The sequence below is a fragment of the Sycon ciliatum genome, chromosome 5, assembly GCF_964019385.1.
Source record: "Sycon ciliatum chromosome 5, ocSycCili1.1, whole genome shotgun sequence".
Lineage (NCBI taxonomy): Eukaryota > Metazoa > Porifera > Calcarea > Leucosolenida > Sycettidae > Sycon > Sycon ciliatum.
The window spans coordinates 35,168,996-35,182,292 of NC_088647.1; positions in this window are offsets into that span (position 1 = coordinate 35,168,996).

Below are 13,297 nucleotides of genomic sequence, written 5' to 3' on the forward strand. Positions count from 1 at the left end.
CGTCATCTGTATTCTCGTCATCCGCCGCATCATCACCCAACTCATATTCACCACCAGTCAGTCGTCTGATACCATCCATGTTCTCCTTCCTACGTCTGTCCCGTGCCACTGTCCTTACCTCATCTACGTCCCGAGATTGTGTTCCGTTTTGCCCCCGGCTTCCGGTCTCCTTCGATGCTCCGCGTGGGCCTTGGCCATTCCTAGCATATATTTCGGTTGAATAATTGGCGGTCGACCTCCGTGGTCTCTGGACCCACGGATCAATCGCCGGAGGGTGCTGCGGTGTCCGCACAGCCGGATACTGTGTCAAAGAAATGGGCTCAATTTCTGTGATTGGCGGTACTGTTGTTGTTGCCAACTCCTCCCCAACCCCAGCCACCAACGGCACTGGTGGTGGCTCCGGCGGCGGCAAGGGCAACGGTGGAGAAGGCACATTCGGTTGGCTTAGTGATCCACCACTCTTCCTCTGCACCGTGTGTTCGACTTGCTCTGGTTGTGTCGGTGGTAGAGGGAGCGGGTTCTTGCGTGGTCTTCCCCGCTTCGGGCGCTTCGCTTTTGCTGCGTCCTGCAGCATGTGAAGTGGTACATGCTGCTTGATACGTGCGCTCAGGTGTTGAAGGGTCCTACCAACGTACCGGCTATCACAATTCCGGCACTCAAATTGGTAGACCAAGTGGCTCAATAGGTGGGATGGTAGGACATCCTTCCTCACCGTGAACGCACGTATCGTAGTGAACACAGGGATGAAGTGCGCCGCAAAGTATGTTTGTGTAACTAGCGTTTTGATTGTGCGGCACAATGTCTGTGATGCCTCTCCTTTCCAAGGTAAGGAAAGGTAGACTGGGCAACGACTTGGACCAATGATGACGACCTTTGGTTTTGATGCTGATTTTAGTAGCTTGTTTAGCAGTTCCTCCGGGTAACCATTTTTGAGAAACACAGATTTCAGAAAACCTAGCTCATCCTTGAGTCGAGAGGGGGAACAGATTCGCCGCGCTCTATCCACCAGATTCTTCACCAGGTTGACCTTATACAGGTACGAACAATACGAGTCAAAGACTCGACTCAAGGATGAGCTAGGTTTTCTGAAATCTGTGTTTCTCAAAAATGGTTACCCGGAGGAACTGCTAAACAAGCTACTAAAATCAGCATCAAAACCAAAGGTCGTCATCATTGGTCCAAGTCGTTGCCCAGTCTACCTTTCCTTACCTTGGAAAGGAGAGGCATCACAGACATTGTGCCGCACAATCAAAACGCTAGTTACACAAACATACTTTGCGGCGCACTTCATCCCTGTGTTCACTACGATACGTGCGTTCACGGTGAGGAAGGATGTCCTACCATCCCACCTATTGAGCCACTTGGTCTACCAATTTGAGTGCCGGAATTGTGATAGCCGGTACGTTGGTAGGACCCTTCAACACCTGAGCGCACGTATCAAGCAGCATGTACCACTTCACATGCTGCAGGACGCAGCAAAAGCGAAGCGCCCGAAGCGGGGAAGACCACGCAAGAACCCGCTCCCTCTACCACCGACACAACCAGAGCAAGTCGAACACACGGTGCAGAGGAAGAGTGGTGGATCACTAAGCCAACCGAATGTGCCTTCTCCACCGTTGCCCTTGCCGCCGCCGGAGCCACCACCAGTGCCGTTGGTGGCTGGGGTTGGGGAGGAGTTGGCAACAACAACAGTACCGCCAATCACAGAAATTGAGCCCATTTCTTTGACACAGTATCCGGCTGTGCGGACACCGCAGCACCCTCCGGCGATTGATCCGTGGGTCCAGAGACCACGGAGGTCGACCGCCAATTATTCAACCGAAATATATGCTAGGAATGGCCAAGGCCCACGCGGAGCATCGAAGGAGACCGGAAGCCGGGGGCAAAACGGAACACAATCTCGGGACGTAGATGAGGTAAGGACAGTGGCACGGGACAGACGTAGGAAGGAGAACATGGATGGTATCAGACGACTGACTGGTGGTGAATATGAGTTGGGTGATGATGCGGCGGATGACGAGAATACAGATGACGACGAGGCGGATGACGGCGAGGATACAGATGACGACGAGGCGGGTGATGACGAGGCGGCGGATGAAGACGAGGCGGATGACGGTGAGACGGCTGGTGGTGATGGTGATAAAACGGACGAGGAGGAGTCAGGTGGCAGGGAAGGTGATGGAGCTGATGAGGGTGAAATTCGTAAGAAGTCAGCGGTGTATTTGCATTTGTTATCTCGTCCCGATTGTTTGAGTGTGTATGATGATTCCCACTTCTCTGTACTGTGTCGTGCCCGTTATGTCCAGCAGTTGAAGGTCCTTGAAGCTGTTTGTATTCGTACGCATAAGCCCGATTTGTGTAAGCAAAAAGAACATGTTTTAGCACTTAGGTTATTTTCGTGAGTTTGCACCCCGTGTTCATGAGTTGTTTCTGCACTGTTCATGCCCGTTTGTCACACTTACTCTTTATTTTAGTTCTCACTTTTTGTAATACTTACCACAAGTTACCCGTCATGTGTCACACTTCTTTGGATTTTTAACCTTTGTTTTTCCCTTGATCTCTTTAGTTGCGTATTTCCACTGATGATCGCAACGTGAAAATCGATTTTGGAAACACACAAAACCAAACCTTGAACAAATTGTCATGTTGCGTGGTGATGTCTGCGGCATTCATACTTTTCATTGCTATTATTAAACTTTTATCTCCACGTAGATTATTTAAATAAAACTATATAAAAGTAAATCAATCCAAAACCAAAATCAATTATAAAAATCAATCCCTCGCTCATCTCGCTCGCTTTGCCATAGCAGATACATGCAACTGCTCAGTGTGAGAAAGCTGATTCACTTGAAAGAATTGTACGAGGGCAGAAGATGCTAAAGCATACAGTGTAGGTGTTGGCGGATAATGCCGGCATTAAATCGAGCATTATACACCACCCGGAGCATTACGAGCATTATAAAGCATTACGAGGCCAAAAATGGCATTAGAGAGGTTAAGTTACACGTTTTTTGCCCTTTTTCAAAACGCGGTGCAAATCTCACGTTACGTGTAATTTTTAGAGGTTAAGTTACACGTGCGACGTGACGTGAAATTTTGCCTGGCAGGATTCGGATTTAGTTCGCACAAATATCAAATCTTCCAACAAACTTGATAAATCTCGATAAAATTCCGGAAACTCACACAAATTCGGTCGGGATAACCAAGCGAAACTTCCAAAAACTCACGTCATGAACTTACGTGCGGGACAGTCAACTCACGTAAAACACGTCAAATTTTACGTGAGTTTTTTCACTTTTTGACGTAAAAGTTCACGGACGTAAGACTTTTACGTGAAACTTAACCTCTCTATTATACGACGTTCTACATGACTGCATAATAAGTAGATCTACACACATCCTCATGTACAGATTCGTATCGGCTATAGCGTTGGTCTTTGCAACATTTATTACTATGCGATGTATTACTACAAGCAATAGACCACCGTACACCATGGTACATATCATGCTCGTGGCACGCGGTGCCAGGCCCAGTATACTGCATGCAGTAGTGCTAGCTGTGGTCCAGCACAGTGTGGAAACTCTCGCAGAAACTTCCGGTCCCGGAAGTCTATCTTCGGCCAGCAACTATTACTTTTTGAAGATCCAGGTAACCATAGTAACAACGACGGACCAACGAAACAAAATTATTTGAGCTAGCATGGAACGGTGGAGGTGCGCACACGTACACGCACACATTCCAGACCTTACTCGGTTACCTCATCTGTAAGACCTCAAACGCCCGCGCCAGCAAGCCGCAGCTGCCTTCAACACACTTGTCAACCTGTGGATGCGGAGAAAAGTTATCTCTGAAGCAACCCGCCTGAGGTTGTTTGATGCATTTGTGCTACATGTATCTATTTTGACCTACAACTGTGGCGTGTGGGTGCTTTCATCCCGGGATGCTACAGCAATGGATGCGTTCCACAGAAAGCAGCTCCGCCGTCTATTAGGGATATCTTACCCGGAAATTATCTCCAACACAGACCTATAATATACCCGCTGCAATGCCGAGCCAATATCCGTAGTTAGCAGAAGAGCACAGTGGAAACTGTTTGGTCATATTCTACGCCTCCCTGAAGCAACTCCAGCGCAGGTGAGCATGACAGCGTATTTCCAGCGACAGAATCGGGGCTGGCTCGGACGCCCGCGCATCACCCTACCAGGGTGATAGACAACGAAATAGCAAAGGCAACGTCCATGCGTCTCCGGAGTCTGAAAGACCTGGAGACACTGCGTTTGGTGGCTCGGAACAGGCAATCATTAAACGATATAATCAAACAGGTCACATTGTAGAGTGCAGATCACCTAGTGCTTTCAACAATAATAACGTACTTCCACATTATGGGAACTTGGTATAACGCCACACCCGTCATTGTTGTATATTCGATAATAGCGTGGATTTCCCCAACAATATAATTAATTATTTTCATTTTTTGTTATCCTCTCCCATGCCGTTGTACATAAGCGGCTTGCCGCGAATATATCAATACACTGTACTACTACTACTACTACTACTACTACTACTACTACTACTACTACTACTACTACTACTACTACTACTACTACTACTACTACTACTACTACTACTACTACTTGACACAATCTTTATTAGGAAACTTGAAATGGAGATGTGAAACACAAATACAGCCATGTAGATGGAGCAGCAATGCAATACAATGTCCAAAAACTCAAGAATTCATTATCATGGGGCAATGTTGGGCAAATGTCTGTCAGGTACTATCACGCTCAGGCTGCCCGCAACCTGCACATCGTCGTGAAATTCATCCTGTTGCGGCGGTATGACGATCTTGAACCACGCAAACAGGTGACTGCCCATCGCATAAGGCAGACTGACAGCTTACAACGGAGCTGACCCATGATAACCGATACGTGTAGGTCGACGTTCTTCTCAGCAATCAGGCATGCCAGTGTCTTCAGTGCCATTGAACATTCTCTGCCAATCATGCCCGAGGTAGAAAAAACTAGAGGTGTAAACGTACCTCTGTCAACTGCTGTCACCCGCTCTCCGTACTGGCGCTTCTTCATCCGTTCATGCGTTCGGAGCTGGCTGATGACTTCCTGACGCGACAGCAAGCTTGCCTTTGGGTGTGTAACCCGGATGTCGAAAAAGGCATCTTGCTGTCTCGTCCAGAAGCCACAAGCCCGGATGTCCAGGCGGGCACCTGCCGAGCGGTTGGCTGTCCTCCCTTGGAGCCGCTCACCATCATATGGTAGTAGAGGCGGTTCTACCTCCACATCCCGGACCGCCTCACGCATCACGTCAGCCAACAAGTCCCGGATCTCATTGTGGCGTGCCATGGGGTAGCCCCCTGCCGGACACATCATCGCATGGTCTATTGTGTTTGCAGCACCACATACGAGTCCGTCAGGCTGCAGGCCGTAGCGGATGCAGAACGCATCTCGGAAATCCGATTTGTTCAGCACCATCTGCATTTGGGACGATGGTTCCGCCGTTACCCAAGATGATACGCCCTTTTCCGCGGCATTCTCCACCAACAGCGCCTGTGTTGCTGTCAAATCCGGGCGCAATTCGCTAACGAGACCCGTGGCTTGGGCAGCTTTCTCTCTGCGAATACGCCCGGCCTCCTGCCGGCTGAGGGCTATTGCCTCGTTCAGCTGGTCTGTTTGAGTAGTTTCGTTGGTGCTTGTTGGATGTTCTGGTGGTCTTATGCAGGCCGCCACAGGAGCCACAATCTGTCTGGATGCAGAAAACTCTTTCTCGGCCTCCACCGAGGGCACAGGGATTGCCATGCCACCAAACCGCGCTGGTAGCGATAGCAACTTTCTCAGTGCCGACTCGTCCGAACACGAATGGCCGCTGAGCGCTGGCAGCAGCTTGTCCGTAATGGCAGCGTCGAGACGGGCCAGAAGATGCGCAGGGCAAGATAGGACGCGCAAGTGGTACCGCCACTTGGACACGAGGCCCTTTACAAACACCTCGTACGCAGCATGTGGCTGAGTGGTGGCCACCTCCGCCAGGCGATCAACCTGCAGCGTCCACTTGTCGATCAAATCTGTGATATACTCCTCACAGAAGACCGTTGTACCCAGTGCGCCGCCAAGATAAAGAGCACCCTCGGTCACAACACGAATGCCCGTGTCCCTGAAAAGCTGGAGTGCCAGGGCCGAATGCTGCTCCTTGACAATTAGTGTTGTCTTGTTCGCGTTAGGGTAGTACCCATACCCAGGGCCATGCTCCAGAATCCCATCCCAGTACTGCCTTAGATTGAGGAGCTGTCCGCCACCAGCATCGTCATCAGCATACCATAGCTGCACCACGTCGGGGCAGCACTCTGACAGCTTGTCTATCAATGGCATCATGGCGACCGCGTATATCGCCATGGCGAGAGGATCACCTTGGTAGTAGTAGTACTACTACTACTACTACTACTACTACTACTACTACTACTACTACTACTACTACTACTACTACTACTACTACTACTACTACTACTACTACTACTACTACTACTACTACTACTACTACTACTACTACTACTACTACTACTACTACTACTACTACTCGGTTACCGTCCACAATGTTACAAAAAAACATTCTTCATCGAAGCAAGAGTCCATGTCTTTGTCGAAGAGTACCGCTGGACTTTCACCGGACATTGACCATTGTGTAAAACAAGCTAACTAGCAGCCAACGCTGATGGCTGACTCGTCGCGATGCCGTTCTTGGGATTGGGAGGAAGCTGGGCTTTCTCCAGATGAGCTTTTGGTGGAGTCCTCTGATGATAGTGACGTCGTCGAGTTGGAAACTGCAGATCCTGCCGCGATAGCGAGGAAGCGGTCTTTTCAGAAAGCAGCTATTACCAAGTCTGAAAATGTTTCCAAAAGGACGCGAGCAGCTCATGGACAGAGCACTGAAATGGCCATCAGTGTAATAGTTTTACCTTGACACTTCTTGCTTATCTTATGGTAACACCTTGTGTTCCTACTATTCTGACTCCTGCGGTTCTCACCTTTCTTTTGCTTTATAACCTCTGGTTTGAACATCATTCGACGAATTCTCCAATCAATCAAGTCTATACTGTTACACTGGTAGCTTGAGGATGGTTGAGATCATCGTTTGCCCTTTGACGTGCCTTGTGCTCCTGGCCGCTACTGCTCTGCTATACGCCGCTTTCCGTGAGATCCGCCGCGCTCGGGACAACGTGGCTGCTACAGTTGGACGACATCAATTACCTGCTACATCAAGCTCAAGTCCTCCGGATCTAGCCCCGTGTCGATCGCGTTCTCTCTCCCAGACAAGCCCGAGCGTCAAACGCGTTACCAGAGAACCGAATGTTTTCCATGGCAACCCTTCCGAGTTCAAAGAATGGGTATTTACGGTCGAGTTAGCCTTGAAGTGCTCACCTCAAGGTGACCCGGAGAGCCAAGTTAACTTTGCGGCTAGCTACCTCGCTGGGAATGCGCGTCTTTGGCTAATTTCTTCCCTGGAAGCAGGTGAACAATTTTCGGATTGGCATTCTTTGAAAAGCGCCCTAGCGCGAGTGTATGGCCCGCACTATGATGGGGAAAGAGTGCGGTTGGATATGTTCTCTATCCAACAGCGTGGGTCAATTGAATCGTACGTAACGGAGTTTTCTCGGCTAAGTTTACAGGTGCCGGAACTTGACGAACTCTCCAGAGCCTTGCTATTTGTCAACGGCCTGCACGGTAACATGCGGACCTTGGTAGTGAAGGAACACCCCACTACACTGTCAGCCGCCGTTCAGTCAGCGCTAGCAGTCGCCTCAGACAGCCGATTTCAGCGCAGACCACCACTGGCGACCACGCCGGGATTCGCACCACCATCAGGTAGCAAAAAGCTAACAAAACTAAGCCCCGAGGAACGTGAGACATTACGAGCCCAGGGGGGCTGCTTCGCATGTCGTCGACCAGGCCATATGGCCCAGAATTGCCCGCAGCATCGAGATCACCCAAACGGTGGACGTCAGTAAGGCCGATGCGATTACTGACGCAGCAAGAAAAGGCATCACCTGCGTGTAGTGTGTGCTCCGTCTCTACCCGTAACCGATTCAGTAGCCTCGCTGTGGAGGATGTTGACGAGGATGCTGAATGCTCCGAAGCCAATTTCAAGCGAGATGTTACACCAACTATTGAGGCCCAGGTTACCAGCGTCAATGTGGAAACGGAACATGAGCTCCTGCGTGTAGAAGGCAAAATCAACGGTCGTCGCGCGCTTATGTTAATAGATTCGGGCTCGACCCATGATTTCATTGCCGAACAGTTTGCCAGGAGAGTTAACCTGCCAACCGAAATTGGCTCGGAAAACCTGAATGTCACGCTGGCTGATGGAGCATCAAGCTCGTTTCCCATGGAGACGACCCATGAATTGAAGGTTATCGTAGGCGACTTCAGCGATAACCAAACCTTCACGGTGTTCCCCCTTCATCGCTATGACGCTATATTGGGGAAACCTTGGTTAACGCGTAACAATCCAGACATAAACTTCCGGACGAATGAAGTCAGGTTGAACTCGAATGGTTTGCCTTGTGCGTCGCCCAGTCAAAGCGAACCGACCGCTCCTGTGGAGGCGATGTTCATATCTGGTCGTCAGGCTAGGCATGCCCTTAGGAGTGGAGACGAAGGTGTTCTGGCGTGGGTCAGCGTAGAAGACGGCATTGGCAAGGAACCTCCCGACAAATCCACTCAGAACGAGCACCCAGATCTCAAGGCCATGTTCCGTGACTATGACGATCTTTTCCCGGATGATCTGCCAGCTAGACTCCCACCAGAGAGGTCTGTAGACCACGAAATCCGCCTGGAGGAAGGCTCATCACCCCCATCGCGACCTGCCTATCGCCTGCCCAGGCCAGAAATGGAGGAATTGAAGAAACAGCTCACAGAACTCTTGAAAAAGGGTTTCGTAGAACCAAGTAAGTCCCCCTTTGGTGCACCGGTGTTTTTTGTCAAGAAAGCTGATGGTTCGTTACGCATGGTCTGCGATTGGAGGGAGCTAAACAAGATAACTGTTAAGAACAAGGCGTGCTTGCCCAATGTGGATGATTTATTCGATACCGTACAGGGCGCTAGGTACTTCACGAAACTAGACCTCCGATCAGGGTATAATCAGATTCGCATTCAAGCTGAGGACGTGCCCAAAACCGCGATTAACACTCCCTTTGGGCATTACCAATTTAGGGTCATGGGATTTGGTCTCACCAATGCACCGGCAACATTTCAATCCATGATGAATACGATTCTTCAACCATATCTGAGGGAGTTCGTAGTCGTGTTCCTAGATGACATACTCATCTTCAGCAAAACGTGGTCGGAGCATATGCAGCATGTCCGGTCGGTATTGAGCGTGCTCCGGGACAACCAGTTATTTTGCAAACGGTCAAAATGTGAATTTGGCGTGGAGAGTGTGCGGTTCCTGGGACATTGCATCGATGGACTGCACATCGCCCCTGACCCAGACAAGATTGCCGCAGTAAAGGTCTGGCCCGCTCCGACTTCCGTCACAGAGGTGAGGCAATTTCTTGGATTTACGAATTATTTTAGGCGATTCATAGATCAATACTCATCGCTCTCTAAGAACTTAGAGGAGATAACGGGAAAACATGCACGATTCGAGTGGAACAGCTCTCGGCAACATGCCTTTGAATCGCTAAAGCATGCCTTGTTGAATGCGCCCCTATTGCGGCTGGCTGATGTGAACCGACCATTCAGAGTGGTAACAGATGCAAGCGATTTCGCCTTGGGATGTGTTCTTCTCCAAGAACTAGAGGAAGATGCCTGGCATCCAGTGGCTTATGCTAGCCGAAAATTGTCTGCTGCGGAACAGAATTATACAGCTACAGAAAGAGAAACATTGGCCGTAGTGTTTGCGCTAAAGACCTGGCGCATCTACCTCTTTCAACACTTTGAGGTCATTACAGACAACATGGCGGTAGTTTATCTGAAAACAAAACCAAGCATTACAAAGAGAGAGGCGCGATGGGTTGAATTCCTAGCTGACTATAACTACACAGTCCGTCACAGACCCGGCAGAGAGAACCCTGCAGATCCCCTTTCGCGTCGCCCAGATCTCCATGAGAGTAACCTCATGGAGAATGCAGTACCACGTTTGAATGCTATTGAGTATGCTTTAGCAATGAATGATGACGTGTCCAATACAATATCAGATGCCTACCAGAGAGACAAAGAGCTAACTCCCATCATAGAAAGATTGAAGCATTCTCTCCGAGATAATTTGCATGATCGCTATTATTGGGACGAATCCACTGATCGCTTGTACCTCAAGGCATCCCCCAATAACCGGTTGTGCATACCACAGTGCGGTGTCCGGTTAAAGCTCATTCAAGAACACCATGAGTGTGCAACGGCTGGCCACCCGGGTCGTGATCGAACGTACTTCCGCCTAGCACGTTTTTTCTACTGGCCCCGAATGGGTCTCGATATCAAGAGATTTGTCAAAACCTGTGATCTCTGCCAGCGAACGAAGGGAGGTCAGCCACGAACAGGGCTTCTCCAGTCACTTCCAATACCTAATAGTCCTTGGCAGGATATCTCAATGGATTTTATTGTTGGATTGCCCCTTACTTCTCGTGGCTTCGACGCAATTTACACCTTTGTGGACCGACTTACGAAATGCGTACATCTTGTTCCAACAAACTCGAAGATTGATGCTAAGGGCAGCGCTCAACTGTACATTCAAAACGTGTTTCGTCTGCACGGGCTGAGCTCAACCATTGTTTCCGATCGCGATCCACGATTCACTGCAGCTTTTTTCAAAGAAGTATTCTCTCAGCTAGGAACTAAATTGGCATTCAGCACTGCTAACCACCCTCAAACGGATGGTTTGACAGAGAGAGTTAACCGGCAAGTGGGAGATGTTCTAAGAGCATTTGTGAACTTGAGACAGGACAATTGGGATTCGCTTCTACCACTCTGCGAGTTTGCAATAAATAGTTCACAACAGTCATCTGTAGCTAATACACCGTTCTATCTGAACTATGGGTTTGACCCTAAGTCCCCGCCCGAATTCATTCTTACGGGAGGGGAAAGGAGTGATTCGGTCGATTGGCTTCATGAGCAGGAAGCCGCACTAAGGATAGCTCGAGATGCTATGCTCGACGCCCAGGCAAGGCAAGCTCTATACGCAGACCAGACGAGAACGCCCAGTGATTTGAAGGTTGGTGATAGCGTTCTTGTCTACAGAGACTTTCTACTGACCCCGGAAGCTCGTGGCCAGCCCTCTCGGAAGTTGCAACCCAAGTGGTTTGGTCCGTATCGTATCCAGGCTAAGATTGGAGCGAATGCTTTTCGCTTGGAACTACCCCGTGAACTTCGCTGCCATCCCGTGTTTAATGTCACTGCTCTTAAACGCTACGAAGAGAACACGATTCCTGGAAGACACCAACCCCCGCCTCCGCCCTTCACAGATCTAGATGGACACACACGCTATGTTGTCGAAGCCGTTTTGAATCACCGACACCGCAGTGGTGAGCAACACTTCCTGGTGCATTGGAAGGGTTACCCCAGCAGCGAAGCTACGTGGGAGCCCGCTGGCAACCTATGTGATGAGTCTGGTCGGAATATTAAACCGCTGCAGAACTATCTAGCCTCACAACGACAGCAGCCTTGATCTAACTGGGCTGAGCCATATGCATCTCTTACTGAGATAGTTAATAATTATGTTATAGACTGATATAGTTTTGCGTCATCTCCTTGTGAGAGTGATGAAGTTGAGTTGGATTACACTTCAATGTGGTTATGCATGTGCATGAGTGATTATTTAATATTCCCCTTTCCACAATTGCATCTCCTAACTGGATTGTGTTATCTAATAGAACCTTGGGCTTCCTATGGGGCCGGGAGAGTGTAATAGTTTTACCTTGACACTTCTTGCTTATCTTATGGTAACACCTTGTGTTCCTACTATTCTGACTCCTGCGGTTCTCACCTTTCTTTTGCTTTATAACCTCTGGTTTGAACATCATTCGACGAATTCTCCAATCAATCAAGTCTATACTGTTACAATCAGTGCCGAAACACAGGTGCGGGAGTTCCCCGATGAGCCGCTCAAAAGCAACTGTGGCAAGTTAGTGTGCCTGGCATGCCATACAACATTGTCAGAGAAGAGGAGTATAATCATGTCTCATATTGATACCGCGAGACACAAACAAGGAAAGTCCCGTTTGGAGAGGGAAACTCAGAGGCAGAAGCTGGTCAAGGAGTTCTTCTTGGCATATCAGAAACGCTTGGGAAGGCTCTAGCTGGCACCGGTCTTACTGAGGCCGTTAGTTCAGCCGAGCGTACATGTTTACTTGGAGTTGTATTATGGATTTATCATAGCATGGGTGCAATATTATAGCGTTTTTCGTAGCCCAATACCACAAGGTTCAGGTGTTTATATTCCATCCGGCGGAGCATTATCAGCATTATTTGGAGCATTATATGGCCTTTTGCGGAGCATTACTGAGAGCATTATATCCCATATTACCGAGCATTATCCGCCAACACCTAATACAGTGCCGAAGTTGCTTGCGATGAAGCTTGTCCGGGGAGTTTTCCAATGCCTTTGAAAGGCCTGCACAGTCAATTTTGTATTTGAGAATAGGAATCACGTACACAGTGTTAGGCATATGCGGATAATGCCGGCAGAAAAATTGGCAGAATTCGGTACTTTTTCTGGTAAGTTTCATGCATGTTTGGTATGTGGATAAAGAAATGGAGCAGAATTCGAGGAATTGCCCGCCATAAGGTTTGTATGGTTCTGCCAATTTCACTGCTTTTCGAGCAGAATCTGCCACCTTTTCGAGCATTATCCGCACACCCCTACACAGTGTGAAAAGTTTTACCATGGTATTACGTGTTTCCGAAAGAGAAACCATAATAGGCTTCCTTCCGGTGGATGCCACCGCTGAAAGACCAGTCCTGCATGCCTTTAAAATCCTGCGCAATGCCAAACAGAGAAGCTACATGACTCCTAGACTGGAGTTCTGATGTAGGCCCAGACAGACTCTGCCGGAAATTCTTTCCGCAAAATATCGACGATTGGAAAGAGTGGAACTTCCCGGCAAAATCGGAGCAAAATATCGAGATACGAAATAGTGGTTGCGACTTCGGCGATGAGTTCGCTCCTCAAACCGGAGCTTGCGCTATTCCGCCGACTTGACACCTCCGCGCGCACCCTCCTGCTGAAATTGGACACCTACAGAGTATCCGAGATATTCAGGCAGAAGGTCATCGTTCTTGTCTGGAGGTCTCGGAAT